General features: G+C 39.0%; 1 pseudogene; it reads right to left on the minus strand.

Annotated features, from left to right (window-relative positions):
• Window positions 1-646: 646 nt before the first annotated feature.
• Window positions 647-1,916, minus strand: LOC146450533 (collagen triple helix repeat-containing protein 1 pseudogene; annotated as a pseudogene).
• Between the last annotated feature and the right edge of the window lie 6,128 nt (window positions 1,917-8,044).

Consider the following 8,044-nt stretch of genomic DNA (forward strand, 5'->3'; position numbering starts at 1 on the left):
CAGGCGTGAGACTCACGCATAATGCGTGAGAGTTGACAGGTATATGAGCTCTCGTTTATATTTCCCCTCGATATAAAAGGTCAAAGGTCGCTCTTAATTGCTGAAGTGACATGTTTTGAAAACGCTCTGAGAACTCGCTGTTTAATTTACCCCAATTTTTTATTCGATCAATGTCTAGTTGAAATGATTATGTTTTCCCGGAGTGTAGTTTCGTAGGGCAAAGCGATGTACCAAAATGCGTTTTTTGTCCTTGAATTTAGCCAAAATTAGGTTGTTATAATCACCGGTAAAAAGGCGCAACTTAAAAAATTGGTCAAAAATTCATGTTTACGTTTTATTTGACTTTAACGCAGCTAGTCATCTAAGAAAATAAAATTGTCCCTTCTGTTGGGTTAATCTTTTCTAGAAAAGGCTCCTTGTATAAAGGGGAGCTTCTACAAAAGTGCCTACTTCGGCGTGATTTTAGCCCGCCTCCATGGGTAAAATTTAAAAAAAATTCCCCCAAAATAAATAAAGCTCTAAACAAAACGAAACTTATATTTTTTGAAGTAGTTCACTAAGCCCTTTATTCTGGCAAAGTTTGGGGAAATCGGTTTTTTTTATTTTGTATACGCTTAGTCGGTCCTTACAGCAAACCGTTCTTAAATGCTCTGCTTCTTGAACAGAGCATCGCAAAAATTAGTTCCCAGCAAAAATTTTAGTCATCTCGAACCGCAAAATTTTGTTCCCGCAAACCACAAAAACTCGCCATTCCGCAAAATTTTCTTGCTAAACGGTGTGTTGTTTTCTGATACTGCTTTATCGACCAGCAGGTTTATCTCTTCTTCTGTCACAAAAGCAAACCTTTCCCCCATCTTGACATTAATTTTAATTGTAAACAACACGCACCTTGCAGTTTTTGAAATTGGGGAATATCACCTGGGGAATATCGTCGGATATTCCCCAGTTTTAGCTGGGGTATATTCGGTCACGTGAGACGTTTAGACTAGCGAAAATATTATATGGATTATAAGAGATGATAGATAGCCAAAGAGGCGCGTATAATCATCTCATATCCAACAAGCGCGAGTGGCATAATTGTTTTATTAGAAGCAATCAAAAAATATTGCCAGACCTTTCTGATTTCGCTTTGCAAGAACAAACAGAATTTTTCGGGCATGGTGTCATGGCCGATAAGCCACAGATCAAATACCTGGAATTGAATTACACAACGATCTAGTTTTTAATAACTGTTGATATTCCATGGCCGCTATATCAATAAAAACTCTCAATGGAATTACATTATCCAATGATACATTACATTTTAACGGTAACGAATGCAGTTAAATCTGCAATTACACTTATTACTGTTTAATAAGGAGAGATCCTGGTATGACATTGCCAGCTCTCTTTATTCCTAACAAATTGCCCACCTAATTGGATCTACTCTTCAATTCTACAAGAGAGACAACTGATGGAATCTTTTAATGCAGCTTGTTGCAGACAAACGTTTTACTGACCAACTGAAAAAAACTTATTCCACGGAGAACATTAGCTAACAAGAAGAGTTTTAACAGTTGTCCTTTACGACTGGGGCCTAGATACTTCTTCGATGATTATCCGGGATACTGAATTCCATCCAGTGTAAGCATTATGCACGGAATATCCATTACACTTTCCTACCCATAACTGCACTGTTACCGCGCCCTGTGGGATGTTCTCACAGTAGCCCTCAAATGATCGGTGATGAAGCAGATTGGGATCCCCTGATGGCCAGCTGTTGTACACAACAGCTTCAATCGTCATTGGTCCACTGCATTCGTTACCATTAAACTTGAAAAACCAGCGGCTGCACTTAGAACCTGAGCCATCAACTCTCATGTTTCCCTGGAATGAGACTATCAGTGCTGTGTCAGATTGTAGCTTGTTAAAGGAGCAGTCCTGGAAAAAAGTTTCCAAAATACATATTCAAGTTATCGTTCATGTCACTGTTTCACATCACACTGAAATTACAAAAAAAAATGCAGTTTAACTGTATTGTAATTCAAAAGCCGGGTTATTCCAGCAATTCTTGCCCCTCATTAAATCGCCAAATGACTTCTCTTCACTAAGAGCTACTGACCGTAAATATCAAAAATCCCACGACAAAGAGGAAATTTCAGATTTCATTTTATTTCACCTAAATGTTCCCTTTGGTGAACTATTTTCAAAAATCACAATTAAAAGTTCCACCGCTCTTTCCTTTTTCTAAAAATTAGGAAAGTTGAATTTACGGATTCACGCCCGATTCAGCCCCCCGGAAAAACGGGAAAATCATGCATCTTTAGCAGCCTCGCACACAGCAACGATAACTACTCCCGTTTTTCTATCTCAACGACAAGTAAATCTTTCTATTATCTCTCGTTTAGTGTAAAAATGAAGTCGCAAGTCATTTTTAATGGGCTAATTCACTAGTTGAAGACAGCGACCTTCGAGGGTTAGATTTCGAATTGAAATTAGGGCCGATTTCAGAGGCCTATATCTGTACCGGCATATGTTTTCTGGAGCAAATCTATAGGTGAAGTCTAACCTTAATCCTTCCTTTTCACGCTCTCGAAGTGCCTTTTTTTGGCCCGCTAAAAGCGAAGCATCCAGAAGAAAAAGTGTGCAGGGTATTTTGACTAGTTCGATGGCTCGCTGTCACGATTACCGTCACGCAAATCACATAACTAAAACAATCCACTCGTCTAAAGTAAACGTTTTTTGCTCTCAACGACAAATCTCGAAGGCAGGTATTTAATAGTTCAGTTCCTTACAATATCACGTCATTATTTCAAATTTTGAAAGTAATAAATATTAGAAACCGATCCACCGTGGGACTCGACCTACATGATAAATTTTGCCGACATATTTTAAGCGCCCTTCACAAACGTTGATATCGCACTATACAAACTTCCTGTCAAATCTCACCAAATTAACTATTATACTCTTGCTATCTACATAAAAAATTAAAATATTTCAAAAGATAAATGGCTCATCTTCAAGACATCTACTAGCTTTCTGTGTCGATTTATAGACTTGAAACACAACAACAACGTATTTACATACCGCACAGGCAATCACGGGTTAATTAAGTTTGTCCGAAAATACAGAAAGAGCTTTGTACTCTACGTGCTGTAATTAGTATTTGTTTTATCTACTCAGTGACAGAGGGCTTACCTCACTTTCTTAACTGTTTGACTGTAAAGTTGTATTATAAAGCGACAAGATTATTTGCATTTCTACTAAAGAATATACTATCTATAATCGAATCCTGAAGGAACTAATTATAGAACAGGAATACTCTGACTGATTGTCTCACCACTAAACAGGAACGTATTCGTTTCCTTTGGTCGATTTTGTAACTCTTGCACACCATATAACACTGCTGAAAATCCGTTAGTTATGCTTATCTGCAGGTTAAATCAGCACATGGCACGGTAGTTTTCAGCTGATGCCGTTTGTGATTAGCATGACACAAAGATCACTTCCGGTAGCTAACTTTCCTTCCACCAGTGAACTAAACCCTAACTGAAAAATCATTTTTTGAGTTAAAATTCCACGTATCTGTTATTTTATCTTTCATTTTGATCTTTTGTTCTCTTTTTTTCCCTTTAATTAAGTAAAGTAAAGTGGTGGTTGTGTGGGAGGGGGAAAGGGTGGGGCGAGGCGGGGTTGGCTAGGGTATGGTGGAGCACTGGTTTTTTTGCAGTTGCTTGTCGAAAATTGTCGGGTTTGATTTGTTATTTTATTGGCTTTTGTTTGTTCTTTTGTTAATGGAGAATTTAGGGCCCAAACTTGAGTAACAATTCGATTGGAAGGGGATGGGGTTCATAGTTGTGGGCATATTTGGCAATTGGTCTTGAATGAGAAAATGTATCTCGTTTTAGCAAGTCATGAACAGCTCAGGAGCCAAGGAACAGTGAAATAAAATAAACCTTTGTTTAGTTGAGTACTTAGCAACTTCTTAAAGTTTATAGGAGCTTTTTAAGGTTTTAAAGAAAAAATCAAAAAATCATACAAGATTTTGGAGCAATTTATGAACAACGCTTTTCGTAATTTCGAGCATCTGTTTTAAACTGACCGATTCTTGTGATGGTCTCCAATTCTTGATTAAATGGAAACCTTAAAACTCAGTCTCTATTTGAACTGAAAAATTATATTAAGGAGGCGGTCAGAACGGGGAATGGGGGGTGTTGGTGGTGGGTAATTATGTATTGATACCTTTCAAGACCGCAGATATCCGAAAGTGGTACGTAGCCAAGGAAATGAGGCGTCTGGTGTTCCGAATGGGAAACTTCTCTTTAAAACTTCGGAATTTCTCACAGCGCAGCAAACCACAGGGAGCCTACACAAACTATGTGACCGTTTGTATTTTGAATTTATAGAGGCAATGTATGGGAATATCGAAAATCCTCGTATTATCGTACTAGATTGCGATAGATATTCTCATTTAATATCAAAATAAACGTAGTTTTACCTTAAATGTTGTGTGTTGTCGTTCCTGAGGTTGAAGACGGCGATTTCAGCCATTTGAAGGGTTCGGCGTGAACGTAATAGAAGAGAGACAAGGGAGGAAAACTCTCAGTCGGACCGGTCCAGCGCCGAGCCGAAAATCACGATTAAATCATCATCGCACGGGTTCCAAACCACGCACCAGGGAAGTTGAAAGTCTTAGCTTTCATCTCGTACCATTTGATTTGAAATCCGTCCAAAACTTTTACAGGAAGACCGAAAATGAAACCAAAAAATTCAGCAATCCAAGCTCGATGGATACGTAGCTGAACTTTCGTGTGCCGACTGAAAACTGTCACGCTGTTTGCCCCTCGCTGATTGGATGATTTCAAACAATGCCCTTTCAAAAATCCGTCCCGTGCGATGATGATTTAATCGTGATTTTCGGCTCGGCGCTGGACCGGTCCGACTGAGAGTTTTCCTCCCTTGTCTCTCTTCTATTACGTTCGAGTGAACGTTCATGCCGAACCCTTCAAATGGCTGAAATCGCCGTCTTCAACCTCAGGAACGACAACACACAACATTTAAGGTAAAACTACGTTTATTTTGATGTTAAATGAGAATATCTATCGCAATCTAGTACGATAATACGAGGATTTTCGATATTCCCATACATTGCCTCTATAAATTCAAAATACAATTGGTCACATAGTTTGTGTGGGCCCCCTGTGAGCAAACCAGTTCCTTCTTTTCGCGTCTTGCTTGCGACAAAAACCCGCGAGGGTATAAATATCATCCCGTGGATGACGACATCCAGAAATCTCAAGAAGAAGCAAATAGAGCGTTACGTGACGAGACACAGAACGGCTGCGAGGCCCGGCAAGAGATCCTTTCACGGCTCTTCCTTGAACAACCATAGAAAATGACCAGGGTAGTATCTGCGCTATGGTGAAGAACGGCACCGGCCTGGAACTGACTTGGAAATCTTCAGTTACGTATCAGAGAACTTCGAACTAGAGACTTCAATCCGAAACTCGGAAAGAAACTCAAAATTCTTCCATAAATAAGGGTCAATAAGAAGAAACACCCGCTTATATTCCCCCCTCCACCTTAGTTCCCATTACTTCCGTTTACTGAGCCCGTAATTAAAGGAACAAAAAAAGAGAACAGGAGATCAAAATGAAAGATAAAATAACAGGTACGACATCATGCGTGGATTTTTAAACTCAAAAACTGTTTTTCAGTTAGGGTTTTAGGTCACTGGTGGAAGGAAACTTAGCTTAGTTTAGTTGTATTCCACCGCGCTACCGGAAGTGATCTTTGTGTCACGCTAATCACAAACGGCATCAAATGAAAACGACCGTGCCATGTGCTGATTTAACCTGCAGATAAGCATAACTAACGGATTTTCAGCACCAGTGTTGAATGGGGTTCAAGAGTCATAAAATCGACCAAAGAAAACGAATACGTTCCTGTTTAGTGGTGAGACAATCAGTCAGAGTATTCCTGTTCTATAATTAGTTCCTTCAAGATTCGATTATGGATAGTATATTCTTTAGTAGAAATGCAAATAATCTTGTCGCTTTATAATATAACTTTACAGTCAAACAGTTAAGAAAGTGAGGTAAGCCCTCTGTCATTGAGTCGATAAAACAAATACTAATTACAGCACGTAGAGTACAAAGCTCTTTTTGTATTTTCGGATAAATTTAATTAACCCGTGATTGCCTGTGGGGTATGTGAATACGTTGTTGTTGTGTTTCAACTCTATAAATCGACACAGAAAGCTAGTAGATGTCTTGAATCGCCCCATGTAACGGAATCCACAGAGGTATTGGATTCCGGATTCCATCCCTCTGGATTCCGGATCCCGACCCTCTGGATTCACTGGATTCCGGATTCCGAGCCTCTGGATTCCGTATTCCAATAATTTGGAATCCAGATTACGGCGTCCTTGGTTCTACTCGTATTTTCAGCTCTGGTACTAGTGTAATAATTTAAACAAAACACATACCTTTATCCCATATTGTAGTGGAACAACAAGTCATGATTCCGTTGGGAAAAAACACAGATACCCTCTCATAGAACAAAACATTTCGAAAACGTCATTCTGCAATTCCCGTATACCATTTACATGATCAACAAATATCGAACAAAGTCACATGTAGTATTTACTGGCAATTCCTATACCGTTTACATGATCAACAAATACCGAACAACAAATATTGACGGCTAATGTTCAAACTTAGTTACAATATATTACGTAACTTTCTGCATAAATCAGTGGCATCAATGGAAAGTTCAAATGATGCACAAGCTATAAATCTAAACGTTCGTTCCCTTAGTTTTTTAGGAAAATGATTTCCCTTAGAAATTAATGCACGTCACAAAAATGAGAAAGATTTTATCATTTGATTCTTAGGAAGTGCGTTAACTAAATTTAAAAAGTTCTACTCATCGTCGACTTGAGCGTAAAGATCATGATGAGCGGCGCTTTTTGAAAGGGTTTTGCTTCTGAGTCTTTCATTAAGCATGGTTGCGAATGGTTGCTTATTATATTAAAGCCTGGTTCGTTTCACTAGCGAAATATGCACAAGTATATGCATAACATCGCTATGTCATTGTCTAAGCGAGCATATAAGCAGAAGTATAAAAGCTTATAAAAATCCAAAATTTCCCTTTTTATTATGTTTCCTATTATGATTATGTTCCTCTTATGCTAGGGAAAACCACATATGCAAAGCATAACCAGAAAGGACTATTACATCTAATAATATAACAATCCTTCTTGGTCTCTTTCGCATAAGCTGTCACATGCATTTATTAAAAGGTGGCTGTTCAAAGCATCATGCTTATGTGTGTATTTCGGGCCTGTTTTCAATGACTTAAAGTCGTATGCTTTCGCTTCCGCTTATGTCCCTAGTAAAAACTCGCAAAACTAGGCATAAGGAGGGCGCGTTACCTCTTCCATCCCGTGCATGAGACTTGTATAATTGTCGCTACCAAAGATTTTTGTGTCAGATCGGAGAAAGAAGAAGTCTTTCTCTGTAGCAAGACAGCCACGGGTATTAAAACATGAAGGAACTTCTTCAGGGGCGGATCCAGGATTTTTGAAGAGGGGGTGGCTGACGCGACAGAACGATATCGGAAATTACGATGACAATCAATACAGCAATAAAATGGTACTGTATCGTGATTTTATTTGTAGAGTAAGATTATATTTTACGTATAGTAGGCTGTGATCACAAACAAGCAACTCTTTCTGTTATTACAGCGTTCCTTAGCCACGCGTGAAGTGATCTTTCAGCTTCCGTGCTTCCCATCTGTAGCATCGCAAGGATCGTTAAAAGTTCTCGGATATTAGGAAAGAACATGTTATTAGCACGTGTCTCTATAAGGCAGGTTATTGAAACTTCGTCTGACACTGCTTGACGCTTCCAGTAATTGGTCCAGCGAAACAGGTCCCTTTTAAAGGTTGGCGGAAGTTACCGGAGTACGTGATCTCACTTCTGTTGCAATAATTTACCAATTTCATCCAAGACTTCTTTAGACTTCGTGACGATCACAGTAGGAATGAGAGCACAGAGTTCGT

This window comes from Pavona decussata, unplaced genomic scaffold (genome assembly GCF_977016875.1).
Source record: "Pavona decussata unplaced genomic scaffold, jaPavDecu1.1 SCAFFOLD_447, whole genome shotgun sequence".
Classification (NCBI taxonomy): domain Eukaryota; kingdom Metazoa; phylum Cnidaria; class Anthozoa; order Scleractinia; family Agariciidae; genus Pavona; species Pavona decussata.